This window comes from Euphorbia lathyris, chromosome 1 (assembly GCF_963576675.1).
Source record: "Euphorbia lathyris chromosome 1, ddEupLath1.1, whole genome shotgun sequence".
Classification (NCBI taxonomy): Eukaryota; Viridiplantae; Streptophyta; class Magnoliopsida; order Malpighiales; family Euphorbiaceae; genus Euphorbia; species Euphorbia lathyris.
This window is the reverse complement of record NC_088910.1, coordinates 115,226,309-115,253,953: the sequence shown is the minus strand read 5'-3', so window position 1 is coordinate 115,253,953 and position 27,645 is coordinate 115,226,309. Positions and strand designations below refer to the sequence as shown.

The window sequence follows — 27,645 nt, the reverse complement described above, 5'->3', positions numbered from 1 at the left end:
TGAAAATAAGTACATATAATTGGTGAAATTTAGGTTCTTTTAAGGAATATTTGAAATAGATAGGAGTATGTTGTCAAGCAAAGAGCAAAACCCATAAGCAAAATGTTAAACCTGAGCTATGGGCCTTTGTACCTAAAACCTGAGATATGGGCATTTGTCCCTGGTCAGTCTATGATTGATAGTGTGCATATCGTCTTTGAGTCCATCCACTATATAAAAAGGAAGAATAGGAATAATAAAAGGGTTGCTTTAAAGATTAACATCAGTAAGACCTACGATAGGGTTAATTAGAGGTTTTTGGGGGCTGTATTTGTTCGATTGGAGTTTAATGAGAGATGGTTAAGTGGATTATGCTCCGTATCACTACCGTCTCTTACAATGTGGATGTAAACAGGATCTCACTGGACCTATCAATCTAGGAAGAGATTTAAAGCAGGGTAACATTGTGCCCTCTAATTGTTTTGTGCATTGAAGTGATATCTAAACTTACAGTTTTGATCACATGCACCTTAATGAGTATGTAGAATTTGCTCATTCACCGTTAAATCTATGCTTATTAGAATCCTAAGGTGGAGATTCAAAGCATCCTGAGGCTTAGATTTAATAAGCCTATATCTAACGGTGAATGAGCAAATTCACTTGCTCATTAAGGTGCATGTGAAAATTCATGCTAAACTTAAGTCTGGTAGTGTGATCCAATAGTGTAAGGCATGCAGAGGTACCACGGTGATCTCCTATCTATTTTTTTTTTAAAATAATCTTTATAATTAAATTGAATATTAATAATAATAATTTAAAATTTTATATAATTATATATTTATATATTCTAATTATATTATCATTTTTCTTAAAACGAAAGAACTAAAAATATTTTTATATATTAGAAAAACTTAATATTATTATTTTTGGTATTTTACTTTTTATATTTATCAAATAATTATATGATTTTATAGTTTCAATATTATTCTTTATAATTAATTTTTTTTATGAAATCTTTATAATTAATTAGTTACCTTTTTAAGAGTTAATTTTAATTTTATTAAGTACCTGGATTTTTTTGCTGTAAATTAAAATAACTTTTAGAAGGAAGGAACAAAATTCAATTGGCACGAAAAAGAAGAAGGGAAATTGGGCCTTTTGTACCTCTCACCATATAATACGTGGGCTTATCATTGGATTCCAGTTGTAAAAGATTCAAGAGGGAAAATGGTTTTTTTGAAGCTTGGGTATTGTATTTATTTAGTTTTGAGATAACTTACAGATTTAGCTCTACAGTTAGTTATTGAAAAAGACAACTTTAATCTTCACGTACAAAAAAAATGCAATCTATTAAAAAAACTTATTTTTTTTATTAATAATAGTTGAAATTGCATCATGTGATAAACATTATACTTAATATTATATTGTTTTATACGTTAAAGCTAAATTTGTTCTTATAAAAACCTTAAAATGCCGTTTGATTCACGTAATGGAATGTAATATAATAATTATTTCTAAGGAATAGATAAGAAAGACAATAATTATTTCTATATTTGGTTGGCAGAATAAGATAAGATGCAATAGCTATTTTTTATTTTATTTAAAATTCAACATTACAGTCAAATGTAATTTAAAAAAAAAATATTACCATCAATTATTCAAATATTTAATATATATTTTCTATTCCATCAATTATTCAAATGTAACTTTGTAAATGAGAAAAATATAGTCTTCAGAATACCTATTCCTAGATTAACATAAAGAACAATTATTCCACAAAAACATGAAATACACATTCTATGGAATAGCTGTTCCATATAAAAAATCTAACCAAATGTGAAAATATTCTATTCCTCTTTCATTTCATGAACAAAACAAGTCCTAAGTTCTTGCTTACTGATTTTTCACGAGGAACTCTCTTTCATCTAAAGGTTGTTCAAGTTTGAATAAACTTGTCCCCCATATTCTAGCTTGATGTGAGTAAAGGTTGAGGAGAGTTTTAATGTAGGTAGTTTGTGCAGGTAAAACCTTTGTGCAGGTAAAACCTGCAATAAAACAAATAAATGATCAATTGTCTACAAAAAAAATAACGCCTTCACTCCAATACTTAAGTTAGGATGATTAATGGAGAAAAATAGAATTATGAGAAAGTGAGTATGAGATACATTAGGTGCTCAAGATTGTCTCTTATATTTATAATGCTCAGGGCATTTTAAGAAGCAATTTTGCCCTAATCGATATCTTTGACGAGTGTAAGAGTGAAGTTGGAGAAACCTTGTGAGGTGGTACCACATGAATTTAGCGTATTCTAGCCATGTGCCGAGTCAAGCAGAATGATCATTTTTGGATTGGGACGTACACGTACCATTGATCCACATGGCATAGTTGGTTACTTCCTGATCATTACAGTTAGTTACATCCCCATTATTACAGGATCAGGTAGACAACACATTCCATTCCTCCAATAAGTAGCAACCTTTGCATTTCGAGCAATATCAGTATCCTTAATACTAAAACTAGGAAATAAGTCAACCAAACTATCATCATCATTTATACTTGTAAAACTGTTTGAATTCCGGTCGAATATTACATAATCCATTCCAACTCGAACTAACGTCAAAAGGTTCATCAATCCCCGAAACACTCAAAAGTGTAAGCTTATTAGCAGTAACCCATATGACCCATAAAGTAGCTTTTTGCTTAACCAAATCCCATATCTTTTTACCAATGCCAGCCTTATGCTAAGGAATAAGCTCCTTAATATCTAACCCGCCCTCTCTTTAGTTTTACCAACAGTTTAGCACGCAACAACAGATCTATGATGAGAGCTTCAAAATTTCTGCATTTCCTATCAATAGCTTTAATAACAGCAGTCCGCAAAATAAAGATCAAACCCCTCTAAAGATGAAGACTTCTAAGCATACACATAATTAATTGAAGTCTATCAGCATACGACTATTAGAGATAAAGATTAACATTATCTTTATCCTCATGTCTTCCCTTAATTATACTAGTTTCATTGCAATTATCTTCTCCTAAAGGGATAATACTTTTTCTATCCCTATTAGTTTGTAAACTCTAATTGAACTTGGACTCTAGTACCCCCCCTATGCCTATATAGATCACATAAACGATTATGTAATCCGTTCTCTTAGTTACCTTTTTTGAGAACTTGGCTCGGAGCCATAAAGTTGAAACATCCATACGAATTTGGTTTTTGACAGACTGTTTGGACATCAAATGGGTTGAAGCAAGTGCTGATTCAATTTGTACATATCTGCTCGCAAAGTCCTCTTGAAATGCTCCGCAACGACAAAATGACAGAATTCACTACAATTTATCACAACGTATATAGACTCATCATATCATACTCTAGTAACAAAGTGTTCCATTTAAAACTCAAGAAAATGTCACTTAACATCAAACATAGCAGACTATGTTAACAAACAAAAGAAGAAAGTCGCAAGGAAATGGAAACAGAAATTGAGACGAAAACGGACACTGGTCACGCTATTTAAAAAATTATGGCTACAAAATGGGAATCGAATCAAACGAAACTAAAACAAAACTTGGAAAAGCAAGAGTTTCCCTGCAATATAGTGTGCAATTAATCAATCAGAACATCAAACATTAATTGAGTAAAGATTTAACTTTTGTACCTCTCATCGCCCCAAATCAGATTAATCTGCAAAATTGGCAAAACCAAAGTTGCTTCAAGAATTCTAGCAATAGCAACAGCATCAATAATCTGATTCCTATGCTGATTCAATCCCCCTGAAGCTACAACCACCAAGAACCTCTTCTTCTCCTTCGAAATCGAAGCAGATGCTTTTCGATACTTGATACTGAAATCCAAGCATTGTTTGTATCCTTTTCCATTAGGCTGCTCCCAGAATTCCCTATCCTCTTTCGACAAATTCCGGCTGATCTTTTGAAATTTAGTAAAGATATGTTCAGGAAATTTCATGAAACAACATTATTAAACCAATTTTTAAGTGTTTCCGTGTATCCCCCATCTCAGTTTTCAACTACCAATCCAATTAACCCAGTAGCGATTTAACCCTAATTCCTAAAATTCAACTATCATCCAGGGGAAAAAGAATAATATGAGAAAACTTACCCTAGAAGTAGGAGATGGAGACGAGACGAGTCGAAATTGGCCGGATATGGAGACAAGTCGAGCTGCCGAAGATGGAGATGAACGGAAGTTGAGAGATGGGCGGATGGATTTGGTTTAATTTTAAATTTCCTGGCTTTTAAATTTGTTTATGTTTCAAATCATAACACAAGATTTGATTGTTTTGTAGCCCACAATTTCCTTTCAATTCCACACGTGTTTCTTATTTGTCACGTGTATAAAAACAATAACTAGATATATCTATTTTATCACGTTTAACTAAGCTTACCATTAATAGTATATCTGGCTTAGTTTTGTGGTGTCATGTCCAATTTGCACTTTTGATATAGTATATGCTATCCTGAATTACGTCAACTCATATTGTCCTAAAACTATTATAACATTTTTCATAAAGAAAAAAAAAAAAAAAAAAACTATTATGTCATTTGAATTTAGCAGTGTTATCAGGTTCGGATCAGACCGATCAGTTCGACCAATCAAACCTTATCTTGATGTGGCATTCGTGCCGCCTACGTCTTGCGGGGCACCCTCTAAACCAATGATTTAATAAATAATAGCAAGAGTGGCCGGTTTAAGGGATCTTATTTTGGTGTGAGAGAGCATTCCCCTAGTAATTGTTTAAGGCTTGTAAATGTCATTTACTTATAAACTAGTTTCTCATTCTTTCCTATGTGGGATGAGAATGCTTAATTCTATTTTATCTTGTTCCAAACTATTTCAAGTGGTTAACTTTGAGCATCAATTTCTTATTCATCACTTGTCATTTTGAGTTTATAATATATCATTAAAAAGATCTCATGACATAGAATACATTAACGTATTTCAAGTTATTCTAAATTTCATTTATCCATTATATATTTAAGCCTCAAGTTGACAAAAAAAAAATAATAACCTAAAAGTTGTTTATAATTTGTTTTGAACATATATAATTTATAAAAAATAATTTTAAAATAATTATATATATTTAATATATATAAATATTATTTAATTATTACGTCATTTTGTCCGACCAATCCAAGTCATCTGGTCCGACCAAATGATCCGTGACCCAGTTATCATTCCAGTTTGATGTCATATCCGGTTCTGATAAATATATTTCGTCTGATAGGATAAAAAAAATCAAATAAATTTGAAATTCTAAATTTATGGGTTTTAGTTTTTTTCCTCATTAAAGGGCGGCCCGGTGCACTATGCGTTCCCGCTAAGCGAGGGTCCAGAGAGGGGTCCCACCATAAGGGTGTACTGGGGGCTAGCCTTCCCCTGCCAATTTTTTTGGTAAGAGGCCGCTCCTAAGACTCGAACCCGTGACCTCACGGTGACACGGCAACAACGTTTACTGTTGCGCCAATTTTTCTCTCATTAATTTATAAAATTTAAAAAAACGTTTAACTCTATTCTAGGGCAAATTATTAGAAGCATCTGGTTCTACATGTCAAATGGAGAACCTTCCATACATATTTTGACATGTGTAACATGGACCCACGTATATTATAAGAGGTCCCACTATTTTAATTATTACGTGCGGTCACAATACACGTGTCCAAATGTAAATTGGAGGTCTTCCGAGTGACATGGAAGATCCGGTACTTAATATAAGAACTTTTATTCTAGCTAGCAAAAAAATTGCCCTTTAGAGCCAACCATAAATTTTATTAGCATAAATAATATATAGTATTTTTAAAAAATATATTTGACATCCCAATATAATAATAAGTATTGTACATTTGATACGGATTTCACGAGTTAGTTTTAATCGCAAATTGATAAAGATGTTTCTTCTTTAGTTTAACTATAAGGACCCATACAAGTTAGTCTCTCCTCATGGAGTGTCTCTCTCTTCTTAAGTAAGAAGTAATTCCGTGGAACCCTAAAACCATCTATTAGCATCCAACCCTGCAAAAACACCAGACAACGCTCTCAACCAATCCCTCATATCCAAGAATTATCGCCTAACACCCTAACCCTGCACAACATTATTCACTGATCACCAAATCAATCCCCACAAAAAACCAGAAAACACTGATCATCAACCTAATCCTCAAAACCCTGCACAACATCAAACTTGATCCTCAAACCCCGAGAATTATCGCCTAACACCCTAATCCTGCACAACATCAGACACCGATTCTCAAACCAATTCCCAAGAGTAAAAAACCCCAGGAAACACCGATCATCAACATAAACATATCAACCCTACATAACACCAACCAAATCCTCAAAACCCTGATCGCATAAATCCCAGCAAAACCCCCACCGTCCCCTACTTCCCCAATTGATATATCAGTTTGTGCCTGAACCAATCTGATCTTTCTTGTTCCCGCATAGCCACAATTATGGAAAAGAATAAGGGACGCGCAGAGGAATGCGCCCAGTTTTGTCTCGACAGCAACGACGACGGTCTGGAGCTAACCGACGACCTGCTTCAACTAAATATCAACAATCAACACTACTTCATCGTCGGACAGTGTTGAAACACCTTTCCACAAGATTTTGATTTGATAAAATCATCCATGATTAAGAGGCAATTAAATTTAAATACTTTGGTTTAATTGTATTAATGTGTTTGTTCAATATTGAGTGCAAAAATATATATAAAGTTAAACAGGTTAAAAGTCAGCCAAAGCTGAGTGAAACGGAACTCAGCATGAAAGAATAAGAAGCTGAGTGGAGTAGAACTTAGCATCAGAAGTTTCTTTCAAAGTTGCCAGAACGAAGCTGACTAAATTAGAAGACTCCTTCAGAATTATACAAACAGAACGGAGCTGACTAAGGAGGAACTCAGCATGAAAGTTGAGCATTCGAAGAGAACGAATGAAGCTGAGTGACAGTCAGGACAGCATGAAGGATCCGTTTACTAAAGGACAAAGTCTGCCAATCTTCTGCACTAATAATTGAAGTCTCGAAAATACAAAGAAGACTAATTCCAAGAATCATGGGTCTATGGATTATTGGTAAAAGACAACTGGCACAAAAAGACAAGTCTGATGCAAGAAGACAAAACCTGACGCTTGAAGAAAACAGAGAAAGGGAATGGCGGAACAGACTGAAGCTGACCAGAAGCTGTCTGCTAAAAGAGCCGTTTTGGACTTAACGGCTAAATCATCTCAAATGATCCAATCTTCAGAAATTCATCTATAAAAGGACAATGATAGTTCTTGGATCATTTGCCGAAGTATCAAAAGAAAATACAAGAGAGAAAATCTTGAAAGCACTCAAATACAAAAAGATCTTACACCAACTTTTCTATTCTCTGTGTAAATGCTAGATTGATTGTTTTGTAATCATCTAAGGTGTTCTTTAGTTGAAAAAGAACAAGTGTGTGATCAATAGGAATATTGAGAGTATTGAGCTGAATACTTGGTTGTAAGTATTTAGTGGTAGAAAAATCTAAGTGCTGGGTTGTAGTACTTAGTAGGAGCTGAGTAGACGAATAGAGGACGTACTCTTGCATACTCACTGCCTTGTAAAGGGTTTGTGCTCTACATTGAAAGAGCTCAGTATTGGATTGAAAATCCCAGGAGGAACTAGGGACTGGACGTAGGCAGAGAGGCCGAACCAGGATAAGTCGTGCTGAGTAACTTCTAAACTCTTGCTCTCAATATTTATATATATGTGCATGTGTTGCTTGTTATATTTACTCAGCTTATAAATTATTTAAACTGAAACTGAGTAAATCTGAGTGCTAAGTTGGAAGCTGACCTTTCAAGTGTCAATTCCCAATTCTCAAGTCAAGCAGTCTTAGTCAGCATAGAACTAAAACTGTCTGACGAGTCAATCGCCCGTGCTGACCAACACGTTGAGTTATCAAACTCTTAAAATAACATTAAGTCAGCATAATTAAAAGCGAAAAAGTTACATTAGTTCCTAACCCCCCCTTGGAACTAATTACTAGGGACCAACAAGTGGTATCAGAGCCTAAGCTCACTACTCAAAGATCTAACAATCTTGAGCTGATCCCCAAAAATGGGTGAGAATAGCACTCGTTTCCTTCCAGGAAATCAAACAACACAGATACTCCCTGAGGGATTATCGATCACTAGACCTCCCCTATTCTTTGGGTCAAATTATACATTCTGGAAAAATAGAATGAAGAACTTTATACAAGCCACAAACATGAGTGCATGGCTTGCAATTGTTCAAGGTCCACATGTGCCATTCAAAACTGTTAACAATGAGAAAATTGTTAAAAGTGAAGCTGAGTGGACAGAGGATGACCTCAGAAAATTACAAAATAATGTTTCGGCTATCAGTATGCTTCACTGTGCTTTAGATCTTGCAGAATACAATAAGATTTCAGGTTGTGAGTCAGCACAGGAGATCTGGAAGAAGCTGGAAGTAACTTATGAAGGCACCAGCAAGGTCAAGGAATCCAAAGTGAACCAACACATGCGATTGTATGAGCTGTTCGAGATGACTGACAATGAGGACATCTCAGCAATGAATGCCAGGTTCACCAACATAATAAATGAGCTTAAAAGACTCAGTAAGAATTTCATTGAAGAAGAACAAGTAAAGAAGATCTTACGAAGTCTTCCCAAAAGCTGGCAAGCCAAGAAGACAGCTGTAGAGGAAGCTCAGGACCTGACCACATACAAATATGATGAGCTGATCGGTTCCTTATTGACCCATGAAATTTCAATGAAAAACTTTGAAGCTAAAGAAAAATCTGAGGACAAGAAACAGAAATCACTAGTGATGAAAGCTGACTCCACAGAAGCTGAGTCAACTGATGATGAGGAAATGGCCATGTTTACTAGAAAAATGAAAAAGCTGTTCAAAAGAAATGAAAGAAATAGTAAGCGGCCATACAAGAGAGGAGACAGATATAAAGCTGAGTCCAGTGACACCAGATACAAAAAGGACAGCTCCAAGCCTGTCACATGTTATGAGTGCCATCAAACTGGGCACATTAAGTCAAGCTGTCCTAATCTGAAGAAAGATAAGAATGGAAGCAAAAAGGCAATGGTGGCCACGTGGAGTGACAGTGATGAGTCGACATCATCTGAAGCTGAGCAAAATGAAACAGCCAATATATGTTTCATGGCAGATGATGGAGCTGACCAATCTCAATCTGAGCAAGCTGACCTCTCTGGAGATTCTGAGCAGGAGGAAAACAACAATGAGGTAACATCCTTACTTTTGCTTAGAAACGAAATGGTAAATGCCCTGAGTGACCTATATACACTAACTAAGAAGTGTAACAAAAAGATTAAGGCACTCAGCAGGCGATGTGATGAGATTGAAGAGGTCAAGTTGAGTGACCTCCGATATCTCCTCCAGGACAACTCTAATTTACATACCAACATGCAAATCTTACATAAGTTTGTCACGGAGGTTCAAACTGAGTCAAAGAAACTTAGGAAGGATGTCACAACTTTACAGAACCAAATAAAAGGTTCAACTAAGAATAAACCCCATGCTGAGTACTCAGGTACTGGTCAGCATAAACAGTTTACTCAATGTAGCTGTTGTGGGAAGAAAGGACACACAAAAGCTGTGTGCTGGCATAACAAACAGACTGTCCAATGTGACTTCTGTGGTAAGAAAGGTCATACTACCAAGGTATACTGGCATGCTCAGCACAACAATACTGACCACACTCATCATCACCCTCAAAGGGTAACTATGTGTGGCTTTTATGGTAAAAGTGGCCATACTACAAATGTATGTCGTCACAAGCTAAAATATGACTTTGCACCTGTTTACACTAACAAGAAAGGACCCAAAAAGAATTGGGTACCTAAAAACGAATAGTTTAAAATGCAGGTCAGCTTCACATGCGTGGAGAAATCAAAACTTTGGTATATAGACAGCGCATGTTCAAGACACATGACAGGTGATGAAACTCAGTTCATCACACTAGAGCTTAAACGAGGAGGTAGTGTAAGCTTTGGAGACAACAAGAAAGGGAAGATAGTTGGCTCAGGAACTATCGGAGGTAACCCTAAAATTGAGTCAGTCTCCTTAGTTAAAGGTCTCAAATATAATCTTCTAAGCATAGCTCAGCTTTGCAAGAGTGGAAGAAAGGTTGTATTTGATGATACTAAGTGCCAAATACTCGAGGGAAAAACAAATGATTTGATTTTAACAGCCCCTCGTGTAGAAAATGTTTACATGTTGAGTTTGGAAAAACAATTTTCAAAAAGTATTTGCTTAGTGTCTAAAGAGGACAACTCCTGGCTATGGCATCGGAGACTTGGGCATGTCAGCATGGACATCCTTGCCAAACTAGCTAGAAATCAATTAGTTGAGGGATTACCCAAGCTAAAATATGAAAAAGATCAACTTTGTAATGCTTGTCAGCAAGGTAAACAAACCAAAAAGTCTTTTCATAGCAAAAAGGTTGTCTCTACCAAAAGACCATTGGAATTACTACACTTGGATCTTTTCGGACTTATCCAGCCACTCAGCATGGGAGGTAAGAAATTTTCCTTAGTTATTGTGGATGATTTCTCTAGGTATACTTGGGTCATCTTGCTGAGTAGCAAAGATGAAACATTTGAGATGTTTACCACATTAGTCAAAAAGCTTGAAAATGACAAAGACCTAAGAGTAGCTCACATTAGAAGTGATAATGGTGGAGAATTCAAAAACCAATCGTTTGATGAATTCTGTGAAACTAATGGTATTGACCACAATTTCTCTGCCCCTAGAACTCCTCAACAGAATGGAGTTGTTGAAAGGAAGAATAGGACAATAGTAGAAATTGCTAGGACAATGCTGAGTGAAAATAGGCTTCCAAAGTATTTTTGGGGAGAAGCTGTCAATACAGCATGTTACATATTGAATAGGGCCTTGGTAAGACCTATATTAAAGAAAACTCCTTATGAACTTTGGAAAGGACGAAAGCCCAATATTGGATACTTTCGTGCTTTTGGATGTAAATGTTTTATACTCAACACTAAGGATAATCTGGCAAAGTTTGATGCCAAAGCTGACGAAGCGATCTTTTTAGGGTACTCAACAAACAGCAAAGCATATAGAATTTATAATAAAAGAACCCAAGTTGTAGAAGAGTCAGTCCATGTAGATTTTGATGAAACTGACCCTGCAGGTAAGACAACTCAACCCATGGAGGACGAGCTGAACTCAGCTTCTGCTGACCAGAATGGACATACTAAGTCATCAGCACAAGAACTGACCAAAGGTAAAATCGAAATTGAAATTACCTTTGCTGACCAATCTGTTCCTGCAGAGATTGTAGAAACACATGTTCCAAACAACTCAACATTACCCAAGGAGATAAAAATTCCAAGAGGACATTCAGAAAAGTCCATTCTTGATGATGCAAATAACAAAGTAATGACTAGAGATCAACTTAGGAAGTTCCTTAGCAACGTTGCTTTCGTATCAGTTCATGAACCAAAGAACTTTGCTGATGCTGAGCATGATGAGTATTGGATCAATGCCATGCAAGAGGAGCTTGACCAATTCACGAGAAATGAGGTATGGGATTTAGTACCTAGACCTAGGAATCAAAAATCCATAGGAAGTAAGTGGGTTTTTAGAAACAAACTAAATGAGCATGGAAATGTAATCAGGAACAAAGCTCGACTTGTAGCCCAAGGCTATAGTCAGCAAGAGGGCATTGATTATGGTGAAACCTTTGCACCAGTTGCTAGGTTAGAAGCTATACGTATATTGTGTGCATATGCTAGTTTCATGAATTTTAAATTGTATCAAATGGATGTTAAAAGTGCATTTCTTAATGGTTTTATAAACGAAGAGGTATATGTTAATCAACCTCCCGGTTTTGAAGATCCAAAATTTCCAAACCACGTTTATAAACTCAAGAAGGCCTTATATGGCCTGAAGCAAGCTCCAAGAGCTTGGTATGAAAGGTTGACCAACTTCCTGCTAACCAGGAATTATGTCAGAGGAAAAGCTGACACAACCTTGTTCATTAAGAAAAAGGGGAAACATACCCTACTTGCACAAATCTATGTAGATGACATAATATTTGGTGCTACTGACGAATCTTTGTGTCAAGAGTTTAGAAAACAGATGCAGACTGAGTTCGAAATGTCTATGATGGGAGAACTCAGCTTCTTCCTTGGACTTCAGATCAAGCAAGGTAAGAATGGCATCTTCATTAGTCAGTCCAAGTACACCAAAGAGATGTTAAAGAAATTTGATATGGAAGATTATAAGCCCATATCAACCCCTATGGGTACTGATACTATCCTATGCAAGGATGAGAAAAGTAAGTCAATAGATAGTAAACTTTATCGAGGTATGATAGGTTCCTTACTTTATCTCACTGCTAGTAGACCTGATATACAGTACTCAGTATGTTATTGTGCAAGATATCAAGCTGACCCAAGGGAATCTCACTTAATTGTTGTGAAAAGAATTTTTAGATATTTGCAGAGCTCAGTTGATGCAGGTTTGTGGTATCCAGCCTCAAATGACTTCACACTCGTAGGATACACTGATGCTGACTATAGACGGGATAAGCTAGAACGTAAGAGTACTTCAGGAGGATGTCATTTCCTTGGAAGCTATCTAGTATCTTGGTTCAGCAAGAAGCAGTCATCAGTTGCTCTGTCTACAACTGAAGCTGAGTACGTTGCTGCTGGAAGCTGTGTAGCTCAAGTCCTATGGATAAAACAACATCTTGAGGATTATGGAGTAAGAACTGAGACAATAAAGATCAAATGTGACAACAAAAATGCCATTGATCTATCCAAGAATCCTAGCAGGATGAAGCATGTCAGCATAAGGCGTCACTTCATCAGAGATCACGTACTAAAGGGTGAGATCAAGCTGACTTATGTACCAACAAATGAACAGCTTGCAAATATCTTCACTAAGCCTTTGGCTCGTGAGCAATTTAACATACTAAGAGAAGCTATCGGTATGTCTAATCCTCTCCAATAATTCTAAGTATTTGGATAAATGTTGAGTGATTGTCATGCTGGCTGATATCAATCTAGTAACTACTGCACATTGAGCTTAATAGTCTATGCTGAGTAGATATAAATGTTGAGTAAATACTTTGTGCTGAGTAATCACCTTATGCTGAGTGAATGTACATGCTGTGTAATGAACGTATGTTGAGTTACTAGGAGATATGAAATCCATCTACGTAAAATTAAATACTCAGTATCATAAACGACTCATATTTTGCAAACTGAGTAAATGCCCACTTGCACCGATTAACAATGACACGTGTAACAAATCATACCTAGGAAAACGCAAGTAATAATGAATACCCATGCGCCGAACCTGTCATAAATGGCAGAATCTTTGTCGATTAGAGTCCCAAGATGAAAACGGCTAGTTCATTAATGAATCATAATTCTATAAGTAGTGGAAGAATCCCCACTCATTACTCTTTATGCTTACGATCTTCTGTAATCGAATCCTTCTCTCTCCCTAAACCTCAAAACCTTCATCTACAACAATGGCTTCCGGCAAAAATGAAATCCCCAACGTCACCACTCAGCTTGGCCAAACCTCTGGCAAACCCACTCAAACTGACCCCGCTGGTCCTTCAAAGCAAATAGAAAGAAATATGATCAAAGTCCATAAAAAGGTCAATAATTTGGAGGTTCTAAAGTGCAGATGGTTTTCTCCAGGATTCGTCACTTCTGAGAAGCCATTCTGCGACTGGATCGAGAAGAACAAATGGACTGGTCTCTTCTCACTCGCCGGAAAAACATACCCCAGACTGGTCAGAGAGTTCTATTCCAACATGTTTGTTGATGAAGAAGATGCTGACTATTTAGAAACTACAGTCAAAGGTCAGAAAATCACCATAACCCCTGCCTATCTAGCTACTTTGCTTGATTTACCAGACGAAGGAATAGAATTTAGAACAACAAAAGAGAAGGTACCCAAGGAGAAGCTTGACAAGATCAAGGGGTTCTGCAGACCCAAAGATCACAAGGGAGAAATACCCAGCACGTGTATGGGGCAAGACCAGAAGATGGCTCACTACATGCTGACCAACTTCATCTTTCCCAAACTCAACTCAGCCTCATTTGCCTCAAATTTTGAACAGTGCTTCATATGGCACATGTTGACCTACACTCCACTCAATATGCCCATCTTTCTGGTTGGGGCTCTTCAACGGAGTGGAAAGAAGCTCATGTTGGGTTCTCTGATCACTAAGATCATTGAGGACAAACAGATTGAGACAATCAATGAAACTGACACTTTGGGGAGTGAGATCACAACAGCTCTACTGGTTGGACTGTTGTATAATCAACCATTAAAAGGATATGAAGAAGTTGTAGATGCTGAAGAAAATGATGAAGCTGAGCTAGAAAATGAGCCTGAAAATGAGCCTGAGAGAGTAGTGGAGGCTCCTGCTGAGTCACCCAAGGAAAAGAAGAAGAAGAAGAAGAGAAAGGCCATTGAAACATGCTCCAAAGATATCAATGCTGTCCCAAAGAAAGTGAGACTGGTGTCTCAAGAAAAGGTCAAAGCTGACAAGGCTAAGGAGAAAGCTGAGTCAGCAGAGAAGAGAAAGAGGCCAGAAGAGCCTGAGGATGAAGAAGAGGGAACTCCAGAATCCCCCTTGATGAAAAGGAAGAAGGTTAATTCCTTGAAGACAGTTGAAGCTGATCCCCTAGATTGGGTTGTATCGTCCAAAAGTCATGGAACTGACCTAGAAAAGGAAGTTGAGAAAGAAACTGAGCAACAAGCTGAGAAAACAAATGTTGAAGTAGAAAGGGAAACTGACAAAGAAACTCATGTTGAGGAAGACGTCCATACTGAGCAGGAAGAACCTGCTAATATTGAGCAACCTCAGGATGATGCTGAGCAAAGAGTGGAGGAAGAAGAAACTATTGCTGTTGAGGATCACGATGAGCAACATGAGCATCCAACTGTGGTAGAAGAGATAGTTGATACTGATGAGGAAAACATTGATGCTGACCCTTCTCCTCCCAAGGAACAAAAGTTCAAGCGGCTTAAGAAGAAAGCCTATAAAACTCAAGTTATTGATCTCCTTGCAGACTCTCCTCCTCAAGATATTGATGCTGAAATGTCTAAAATTCAGTTCAAATACTTCTCTCATGATGCTGAGCTTGAGTCCCCTCCAACGAATCTTGTGCAAAACCAAGCCTCTGTTACTCGTATTGAGGAACAAGCCAAAACTCCGAAAAATCCAAAAACTGCTCAAGATGGAACAAATCCGGCATCAACTTCATCACCTCAGAATGAGTAGGTCAACATGACTAACCAAACTCCACCTCCAACTCAGCATGTTGACAACTCAGCTCCTGAAGGTACTCCACATCAAAGTCCAGTCGCCAATCAAGGTGATCAATCTAGCAAAGAGCCAACTCCTCCACCATCAAGCTCAATTCCAGCCTTTGAGTCAAATGCGGCTCAATTCACCTACTTGAATGCCACTGAGTCAGGCCGTCGCATCATTGCCTCTACTCAGTCCTTGCTTCAAGACTGGAACCCTCCTCAAGCTGATGCTGCTAGATCTTCTGATACTGAGTCCTCTCAACTGCCTGGAATCACTCAGCTTCTCAATGAACTACGAGGACTCAAGGATCTAGTAAGTGTAATAACCACCATTCAAACTCAGCAGCCAAGGCAAGACCAAATCACAAAGCTAACTGAATTGGTTCTCATAATGGTGAATCATCTGAACTCACTTGAAGGCAAAATCCACCAAGCATCAGAAGTTAATCCAGGGTATGCCACTTCTGCTGAACTTCAAGGATATTTTGCTAAGTTAATTGCAGAACTGACCAAATCAAGCGCACCTAGCAATGCTGAGTTTGCCACCTTTGCTGAACTACAAGAATGCTTTACCAAGCTTAATACTGAGCTGACCAGTACGCGTGACTTAGTGTCCTCCTCCTCTCAGTGTATAATTGACCAACTGAGTGAAGCAGTCAGCCTACTCAACATCAACAAAGCACAGATGGATGTTGATCCAGTTTCCAACAGTGAACTCTTGAGCTTTTCCCAGGCGATTATGAAGGCAATGCGCATCAACAATGCCCAGCGCATATTTTATGACTCTGCCTTACTCAAGATGTACCACCAATCCTTTGGTCAGCTCACCAGCTCGCTCACCTGGCTTAGCAAATCTCATGAATGCCTGCTCAGCATGATTAGTAGTTCTCTTCGTGTTCCTCGCCATGTCCAAGATGACAGTGTTCCTATAATTGATGGCTTGCGCGAAAGTACTAGGAGGCTCCAGCGTTATTCAACTCATCTCTCCTCTCATGCTCACACCGACACATTCATTTATAAACCCGATGATGGCAAAACGGGGGAGAAAGTCAATGAGGAACTCAGCTTGCAGGTAATGCCTCAGGAAGTAAAGACAAAGGTAAAGGAATAGCTCAAGCTGACCACTAAGCTCAGAAGAAGAAGAAGTAGAACTAGATGTAGTCTAGTAAATGTTTGTTTAGAACTTGCATAGAAACTTTCATATATGTTTTTTTTGGCTTTATCTTTTTTGCTTAATCTATGTCAAGTACTATTTCCTCAATCTGGTCGATAAAATTGAACAAACAAATTAAGAAGTAAAACATACTCAGTTTATATTAACACTAAAACACTTATGCAATAAACTGAGTAGCAACATACTTCTAATATTTTTGAAAACTGACTTAAATCAAATTACCTCAGATCTTGAAAAATCCAACATTAAATTAAGTCAGTATACACAAATGTCTTAAGGGTAATTCAATTAAATCTTGGAAGGTTTAGAATTAAGATAAGACAATATGAGCAACCCTTACGGGGGAGTCATTTCAAAAATATATCAATCATGGGGTAACTTATAACTGAGTTCCATAATTATGTATTTTGCCAACATCAAAATGGGGGAGTTTGTTGAAACACCTTTCCACAAGATTTTGATTTGACAAAATCATCCATGATTAAGAGGCAATTAAATTTAAATACTTTGGTTTAATTGTACTAATGTGTTTGTTCAATATTGAGTGCAAAAATATATATAAAGTTAAACAGGTTAAAACTCAGCCAAAGCTGAGTGAAACGGAACTCAGCATGAAAGAATAAGAAGCTGAGTGGAGTAGAACTTAGCATCAGAAGTTTCTTTCAAAGTTGCCAGAACGAAGCTGACTAAATTAGAAGACTCCTTCAGAATTATACAAACATAACGGAGCTGACTAAGGAGGAACTCAGCATGAAAGTTGAGCATTCGAAGAGAACGAATGAAGTTGAGTGACAGTCAGGACAGCATGAAGGATCTGTTTACTAAAGGACAAAGTCTGCCAATCTTCTGCACCAATAATTGAAGTCTCGAAAATACAAAGAAGACAAATTCCAAGAATCATGGGTCTATGGATTATTGGTAAAAGACAACTGGCACAAAAAGACAAGTCTGATGCAAGAAGACAAAACCTGACGCCTGAAGAAAACAGAGAAAGGGAATGGCGGAACAGACTGAAGCTGACCAGAAGCTGTCTGCTAAAAGAGCCGTTTTGGACTTAACTGTTGGGGTTTAGTGTCCTATAGACAATTGTTGCAGGATACAAACTTAATGTAAATGAATTGTTCTTTATATCATTTGTTTTAATAAGATATATGTTTTATAACTATATAAAGGCAATCCCTTTTAAGCACTAAATAAAGTCTAAATAAAAGGAAATCCGTAAGTTTGTTTAAAGTGATTATAAAGTGTTCATACAAGCATGAAGTGAGACAAAACTTTATAATAAACTAATAAAATTAAAACCACCCCAAGTCAAGTGATATGTTTAGGATTGATATATCACTGTTGAGACTTGTATGTAACAATGTCTTCTGTCCGACAGAAAGCTGATCTCACAAGCTTCATATATATAGATATCTGGACAGTTACATAGATCTGATGAAACGTCGTTCATTAGGATTGGGGATCCGATTTGAGATAACAGGATGGGTAGATTCATCCTTGTCACCTGTTCATCTTATTGGTATTAATAGGTATAACTAATCCTCAGACTCAAAGGAATGTTAATTGGTCATCCTGAATTACTGAATGTGAGACTTTGATCCTGCGGTCCCACGATCCTTAACAGAGATGACTCTGGGGTGTGAACTGCAAAGGTTGGGTGTCACAGGAGGTAATGTTAGGGTAGTTATACATTGGATTGAGCATTTATCACTCCCGATTAATGGGAGATACATCCAATGATCGCTTGTGGAAGACTCGACTCTAAATCCTTGCAAGGTGATAGCTTAAGAGTAAGAAATACAGATTTCACTTAACCTATCTATTTGAGTTGACTCGGCCTATACAAGTAAAACGAACGTCTCGTTATATGTGACTTGACATCACCCATAGTCATAAGATTCAGTTCAAGGATGTAGTTGATAAAGGATCGAATTATACCGTAACTAATACGGAAGGGTTAACGACAGAATCAACCTGTCTTCTTAAAGGACTCTGGGGGAATGATTACAGACTTGCCAATAACATACTGAGTACATCATTCCGTTATGCAAGGATTAAATATAATTCTTGAAGAAATTAATTTAATAGTTGCATACGGCCAGAAGTAGTAAGAACCTAATGGATCACACATAAGACTTGGAACCAAAAGAGAGATGGATGTCATTAATAGATGGAAGTCCAAATGAGCCCAGTAAGGCCCATTTAATTAGGGGAGGCCGAAATTTATATATAATAAGTTAGGAAATATTTTAATTCCATTAATCCTAATTTGATTAGGTTTGTGAATTAAATTAATTAAGAGATAATTAAGTTAGGAGTTTTAATTAGATTAATATACTCCTATTATTATCCAATTAGGTTATTTATTATTATCCTAAATATATTAGATATATTATAAGATAATAATTGGGAATCCTATTCCGAATTGAATTCCTATTAAATAACCTATTCCTATCTAACTAGGGTTTAGATACAAGTTATTATATATACCCCCTAATAAGTGAATTTCGACTAAGCCTAACCCATCCCCTTATTGTGATTTTCGAAACATACAATAGAGAGAGAAAGTGAATTCACATCCCCTAGTTCGTGGACAAGAATTCATACGGCTTCCGTCGATTGATTAATTTTCATTCATCTCTTTTTCTCTTTGATCTTGTGTTGGTTAATTAGAGGCAATAATAGATTGCATCTCATAAGGGTTGATTCTAACTTAACCTCACCGTGTTATACTTCGTGCTTGGGAACTCGGAGAAGAATTGTGGGCGCTTCTTTAACAACGGTAGATTGTTCTTCTAAAGGTATTCCTTCTTATCCCTCTTTATATAACGATTAACGGATCCTATGGTTAAAAGGAAGTAGGCTAAAATTTTTATATTTCCGCTGCTATACCTTAGCCTTAATTTCCTTCAGTGGTATCAGAGCCATCGTTAAATCCGTTATTTCATATATAAAAATTTAGAAGTTTTTCAATAGGATTGAATAAATATTTATGGTTAGGATTAATTAACAAATAGTTTTGATTAATTAATCCTAAGGATAAATAAGTTTTAATTAATTGTTAATTAAAATTGATTATGCGTATGTTCCTAATTATTTCGGTTGATAATCATTATAACAAAATCTATTAGTTTTATAGTTAGGTTAATAAAATCAGTTTTATTAATACTAAAGATAAAACGGAAACCTATTGTAGTTTTTCCTATTTCTGAAAATCGTTTTTAAAACCTGATATATATATATATATATATATATATATATATATATATATATATATATATATATTTATATAAAAAAAATAAAATAAGGCGACAGCAGCCCAAGTCGCGCCTCGCGGCGCGACTGGCCGCTGTCGCGCGCGGCTGCTGCCTCGCGGCAGCAACTGCGTGCGGCGCTGGGGCGCCACTGCCGCAAGGCAGCGGCGTCCCGCGCGCCCTAAGGGCCGCTGCCAATCGGCAGCGGCCCACTCTCGGGCCTGGCCCGATACCCACTTGATTTTAAATGGTTTGAAATCGTTTTATATTTGAATATATATATATTTCAGAAATTGATAGTTTTCTGTTCTTGATTATCGAATGAAAATTTGTTTAAAAGTTTGTTTTACCAATTTGTAAATCAAAATGTTAAATGAATTAAAATCTAAATAATTGGAACATGCATAATTAAATTTTTGTATAATTATATTAACCTAAAAGTTTAATATAAAAGGATACGAAACTATTAGAAGTAAAATTGGATGAAAGTTAATTTGTTAAGTTAATGTGATTAACATAAATATTACATAAGATAGTTATGTAATCAACCAATTAAATTTATTTAATTGAGTCTATGCATGTTTGGAGTTATGGACATATTTGGACCCTCTTTTAGTCTTTTGGTATTTTTGAAATAGGGCCTGCGAGTCCTGCATATCTACTATCTATTGTAATTTCTCCTCTCATCTAATTCCCTTCAATTCAGTTGAAGTTTTCTTTAGTAGTATAGAAATTAATATGTAATTTCAAGGCGCCATGGAGAAGACGGAGGACCTAAAGAGAAATATGTAATAGTTAGTATTTCCTTAGGTTTGCCCTTTTATTCCGTCTCTGGCTCGACGGAATAATTTAGATGATATGTCCATAACGCCAATGTATGTGAATGTATGTGTCTGATGTATGCTAAAGCAAATCAAGACTAAGTTAAATTATGAGACTTAAATAAAATCCCTCGTTAAAAAGTTACGTAAATAAGCAAGTTATTAAAATCGGTTGCCCCTCCCTAATATTATAATTCAGCCGGCAGTACTGGGGGTCTTTGGGTTGTTGAGTAAACTCAAGCTCGGGGTCTTATGGTAACACCTGAATTATCGAAAATCGTTCTTTCATGAATATGGGGTAATACTTTAGATTATGATAATTGGATGAGTAAACTCATGTTATCATAAACTAATGGGCAAGATGGTTGAGATTAATATGAATAGCATATTAGTTACTAATGTGCTTAGTAACCCAATAACCTAGGAATCACATTAGAGATGTGATTGATCATATGAATCTACCTAATGAATGAGACTAGCTTGTTGAGTAAACTCAATGCGAAATCTCAGGAGTTAGGATCCTAGCTCACTAAGAGGGTGTTTGATTAGACATATTTATAGTAGGGAAAGGGAATTGGAATAATTAATTACCTTTGTTATTGTTTGGTTTTACAATTTTGATATTGGAATGGAATCATATTCACCCCCACTATGGGAATCAACCATTCTCACTTCCTTCCCCTTTAATCAAATTTGATTCCCATTCTTTACCCATTTAATAACAAAAAAAAAAATATATATATATATATATATATTAACCCACGATTTTGTAATTTTTTTTTGATAAAAAAATATGAATCACGATTTGTTGTAACTACCCATATACTACATAAAAAATAGTAACTGCTCTATACATATATATAAATATAATATATAGATTATAATATATCATATTTATTTATATAATATAATATATTTATAATATAATCCTTTGTTTTTTTTGTAAATATAATCCTTTGTCAAATAATTTCTATACTATAATATAATATATAGTATACTTATTTATATATTAATTTAATTTATAAATATTTTTTATAATTAATTTTTTGTGTTAATTTATTATTAATGGTTTTTATATTTTATTTATTTATTAAAATTTAAAAAATTTGATTTTGTCGAATTTCGATTTTGATTTTGATTCCAATTCCGAAACTTGAACCAAACACTCTTAAATGTAATGGGATTCCGATTCCGGATTAAACCAAACAAAATAAATAAATAGTCACTCCAATTCCGATTCCGTAACATTCCGATTCCGATTCCAATTCCGATTCCGAAGTTTGAACCAAACGCCCCCTAAAGGATTTGTGAAATTCTTCGAATTAATATGGAGGGCTATTAATTTGGCAAAATAGTGGGAGCAATCTGAAATAAATTAAAAGGCCTATAATTTTAGATTGTTATACTTTAAAGCAAATGAATGACGTACGTTTACTCTTTCTCACTCTCAGGTTTTGCTTAAACACACACTCTTAAAATCATGACTAAAACCAATCTGCAAAACATTCTTACCGATAACAAACTGAATGGTTCAAACTTCACCGACTGGTTTCGCAACCTCAAAATTGTTTTGAAGTTCGAGAAAATTGGGTATGTACTTGATACATCGATACCCCCTGTCCCTGAAGATGATGCTCCAATCGAGGAAATTGATGCTTATCAGAAGCACAAGGCTGATGACGATCATGCCGGATGCATCATACTTGCATCGATGACATCGGAATTACAAAGGCAACATGAGGAGATGAATGCCTATTCCATCATCATGCACCTAAAGGAATTGTTTGGGAAACAAACCAGGTGCGAACGCTACGATATATCCAAGCTGTTATATCGTTGCAGGATGCAAGAGGGCACATCAGTCATGACACATTGTGTCAAGATGATTGGCTACATTACCAAACTTTCTAGTATTGGATTTGCGATGGATAACGAATTAAGTGTTAACTTAATTCTTCAATCCCTCCCAGAAAGTTATTCACAGTTCATTATGAACTATCAGATGAATGACTTGCAAACCTCTCTTGAAGAGCTTGCAAATATGCTCAAGTCAGTTGAGCCCAATATGAAGAAAGACAAGACCATATCGGCTCTTGTAATTGAGGGATCGAAGAAAAGGAAAGGGAATTTTCCCAATCCTAAACATCCCAAGAAAGGTAAGAAAGCTGTGTCCAAGGGAAAGGAAGTGAAGAAGCCCAAAGGAGAGTGCCACTTCTGTGGTAAAGACGGGCATTGGAAGAGAAACTGCAAGGAGTATCTAGCCACCCTCAAGAAGGGAAAAGGCGGTGCTTCTACATCTGGTATGTTCTATATTGAAATAAATACAGTTTCCCTGTCTGAATCTTGGGTACTTGATACCGGATGTGGATCTCATATTTGTACAAATATGCAGGAACTAAATCAGACTAAGGAACTAAAGAAAGGAAGCATAAACTTGCGAGTTGGAAATGGAGCAAGAGTTGCCGCCCTCGCAATTGGAGATTATGTTTTACCTTTGCCCTCTGGGCTTGTATCAGAATTAAGGAATTGTTTATACATTCCTGAGATGTCTCGTAACATTATTTCTATTAGCCGTCTTGTTGACGACGGTTTTCATATTTCAATAAAGAACAATAGTTGCAATTTTTATAAAGATTCGATCTTTTATTTTTCAGGAATATCACAAAATGGGATTTATGTGTTAGATGATAAAACTCCTATTTTTGCAATTGATACCAAAAGACATAAGATAGATAATTCAACTTACTTGTGGCATTGTCGTTTAGGCCATATAAACAAGAGACGCATGCTAAAGCTACATTCAGATGGGCTTATAGATCCAATCGATCATGAATCATTGGAAACATGCGAATCATGTTTAAAAGGTAAAATGACAAAGACACCCTTTAGCAATAAAGCTGAGCGTGTATCAGACACTCTAGGACTTATTCATTCAGATGTATGCGGTCCTATGTCAGTCCAAGCAAGAGGAGGATTCAGATACTTCATAAGCTTCATAGATGACCATACCCGATATGGTTACGTCTATTTGATGAAGCACAAATCAGAAGCTTTTGAGAAATTCAAATGCTTCAAGAATGAAGTGGAAAATCAATTAGAAAGGAAAATAAAGACGCTTCGATCTGATCGAGGTGGCGAATATCTTTCAGATGATTTCCTGAATTATCTAACTAAATGTGGGATATGCTCACAATGGACACCTCCCTATACACCACAACACAATGGTGTATCCGAGAGGAGAAACCGTACCCTACTAGATATGGTACGATCCATGATGAGCATGGCCTTACTTCCAAAATCGTTCTGGGGCTATGCCTTAGAAACTGCCCTCTTCACCCTAAATCGAGTACCAACTAAATCCGCTAGTTCCACACCATATGAATTGTTCGTTGGTAGGAAACCCGTGTTCTCATTCATGAGAATATGGGGTTGTTCAGCGTATTTCAAACGCATTGCGTCCAACAAACTAGATTCGAAATCTGATAAATTTTTCTTCATTGGATACCCTAAGGAAACTATGGGATATTACTTCTATCATCCAGATGATCAGAAAGTAATCGTATCCAAGCACGCAACCTTCTTAGAGAAAGAGTTTCTCGAAGAAACACAAAAGGGAAGCATGATTGAACTTGACGAAGTTCAAGAAGAAGAAACACCGACTGAAACAACAGAAGCGGTTGAGGTACCCGAAGAAGTCCCATTAGATGAGACTCCAGTGGCACCTATTCGTAGATCACGAAGAGTTCGTGAAATCCCAGTTAGATATGGTTTTCTAGTGGGAGATGATAACGAGGTTCCTGTGTTAGACGACGAACCCGAAAACTACGAAGAGGCTCTTACTAGTCCAGATTCTAAAGCATGGCTTGAGGCCATGGATTCTGAAATGGATTCCATGTATACTAACCAAGTGTGGACTTTGGTTGATCCACCCGAAGGGATAATTCCCATTAGGTGCAGGTGGATCTTCAAAAAGAAGACTGACATGGATGGAAAGGTTAGCACCTACAAGGCTAGGCTGGCAGCGAAAGGATATCGTCAGAAACAAGGTATTGATTATGACGAAACCTTCTCTCCTGTTGCTATGTCCAAATCAATCAGAATCATGCTTGCTATTGCCGCTCACTACAATTATGAGATTTGGCAAATGGATGTGAAAACAGCTTTCCTAAATGGAAACCTGCTTGAGGATGTATACATGATGCAGCCTGAAGGTTTCATATCAAAGGATGCAAATAAAGTTTGCAAACTTCAGAGATCCATTTATGGACTCAAGCAAGCATCTAGAAGCTGGAATAAGCGTTTTGACGAAACCATAAAACAATTTGGTTTCGAACAAAATTGCGAAGAAGCTTGCATTTACAAGAAAGCAAGTGGGAGCTCTATAGCATTTCTCATACTATATGTGGACGATATACTGTTAATGGGAAATGACATTGCTCTATTACAGTCGGTAAAAGTATGGTTATCCGGTAACTTCTCAATGAAAGACCTTGGTGAAGCAGCTTATATACTTAGTATAAAGATCTATAGAGATAGATCGAGAAGACTGCTTGGTCTTTCACAGGCTACATACATTGAAAAGGTGCTAAATCGGTTTAGCATGCTTGAATCGAAACGAGGTAACTTACCCATGCTACATGGAGTAAAGTTAAACAATCATCAATGTCCTAAAACTGATGATGACAAACGACGCATGGCTGTAGTCCCATACGCCAACGCGATCGGTTCGATTATATATGCTATGTTATGCACTAGACCTGACGTAGCGTTCGCGTTATCTGTAACGAGTCGTTACCAAGGGAATCCGGGAGACGAGCATTAGATTGCCGTCAAGAACATTCTTAAGTACTTGAGAAGGACTAAAGACATGTTCCTAGTGTACGGAGAAGGAGATCTGAAAATTGAAGGATTTTCAGACGCTAGTCATCTCACAGATGAGAATGATTTTAAATCCCAATCAGGATACCTGTTTATCTTGAATGGGGGCGCGGTCAGTTGGAAAAGTTCCAAGCAGGGAAGCGTAGCTTTCTCTACGACCGAGTCAGAGTACATCGCTGCTGCGGAAGCAGCAAAGGAAGTAGTTTGGATTAGAAAGTTCATTACAGAACTAGGTGTGGTGCCTGACATTGTCAATCCCATTACTCTGTACTGTGATAACAATGGAGCCATTGCGCAAGCAAAGGAACCACGGTCTCATAATGCATCCAAGCACTACCTAAAGCGATACCACATCATAAGAGAGATTGTGGCTAGAGGAGATGTGAGAATAGAAAGAGTACCTACAGAGGACAACGTTGCAGATCCGTTGACAAAGCCTTTAACCCAGAAAGTACATGATCGTCATTTAACTTTTACTGGGATAAGTTTTAGAAACAATTGGCTTTAGTCCAAGTGGGAGTATGTTGGGGTTTAGTGTCCTATAGACAATTGTTGCAGGATACAAACTTAATGTAAATGAATTGTTCTTTATATCATTTGTTTTAATAAGATATATGTTTTATAACTATATAAAGGCAATCCCTTTTAAGCACTAAATAAAGTCTAAATAAAAGGAAATCCGTAAGTTTGTTTAAAGTGATTATAAAGTGTTCATACAAGCATGAAGTGAGACAAAACTTTATAATAAACTAATAAACTTAAAACCACCCCAAGTCAAGTGATATGTTTAGGATTGATATATCACTGTTGAGACTTGTATGTAACAATGTCTTCTGTCCGACAGAAAGCTGATCTCACAAGCTTCATATATATAGATATCTGGACAGTTACATAGATCCGATGAAACGTCGTTCATTAGGATTGGGGATCCGATTTGAGATAACAGGATGGGTAGATTCATCCTTGTCACATGTTCGTCTCATTGGTATTAATAGGTATAACTAATTCTCAGACTCAAAGGAATGTTAATTGGTCATCCTGAATTACTGAATGTGAGACTTTGATCCTGCGGTCCCACGATCCTTAACGGAGATGACTCTGGGGTGTGAACTGCAAAGGTTGGGTGTCACAGAAGGTAATGTCAGGGTAGTTATACATTGGATTGAGCATTTATCACTCCCGATTAATGGGAGATACATCCAAGGATCGCTTGTGGAAGACTCGACTCTAAATCCTTGCAAGGTGATAGCTTAAGAGTAAGAAATACAGATTTCACTTAACCTATCTATTTGAGTTGACTCGGCCTATACAAGTAAAACGAACGTCTCGCTATATGTGACTTGACATCACCCATAGTCATAAGATTCAGTTCAAGGATGTAGTTGATAAAGGATCGAATTATACCGTAACTAATACGGAAGGGTTAACGACAGAATCAACCTGTCTTCTTAACGGACTCTGGGGGAATGATTACAGACTTGCCAATAAACTCAGTACATCATTCCGTTATGCAAGGATTAAATATAATTCTTGAAGAAATTAATTTAATAGTTGCATACGGCCAGAAGTAGTAAGAACCTAATGGATCACACATAAGACTTGGAACCAAAAGAGAGATGGATGTCATTAATAGATGGAAGTCCAAATGAGCCCAGTAAGGCCCATTTAATTAGGGGGGGCCGAAATTTATATATAATAAGTTAGGAAATATTTTAATTCCATTAATCCTAATTTGATTAGGTTTGTGAATTAAATTAATTAAGAGATAATTAAGTTAGGAGTTTTAATTAGATTAATATACTCCTATTATTATCCAATTAGGTTATTTATTATTATCCTAAATATATTAGATATATTATAAGATAATAATTGGGAATCCTATTCCGAATTGAATTCCTATTAAGTAACCTATTCCTATCTAACTAGGGTTTAGATACAAATTATTATATATACCCCCCTAATAAGTGAATTTCGACTAAGCCTAACCCCTCCCCTTATTGTGATTTTCGAAACATACAATAGAGAGAGAAAGTGAATTCGCATCCCCTAGTTCGTGGACAAGAATTCATACGGCTTCCGTCGATTGATTAATTTTCATTCATCTCTTTTTCTCTTTGATCTTGTGTTGGTTAATTAGAGGCAATCTATTTTGGTTGCATCTCATAAGGGTTGATTCTAACTTAACCTCACCGT

The 27,645-nt window shown here is 36.6% G+C and overlaps 1 long non-coding RNA gene across 1 annotated transcript; it reads right to left on the bottom strand.

Annotated features, from left to right (window-relative positions):
• Positions 1-1,552: 1,552 nt before the first annotated feature.
• Positions 1,553-4,240, bottom strand: LOC136210721 (uncharacterized). Its single transcript, XR_010678179.1, has 2 exons — positions 3,639-4,240; positions 1,553-3,309 (listed from the first exon to the last, which is right to left on the bottom strand). It is a non-coding gene; the product is annotated as an uncharacterized lncRNA (long non-coding RNA).
• Between the last annotated feature and the right edge of the window lie 23,405 nt (positions 4,241-27,645).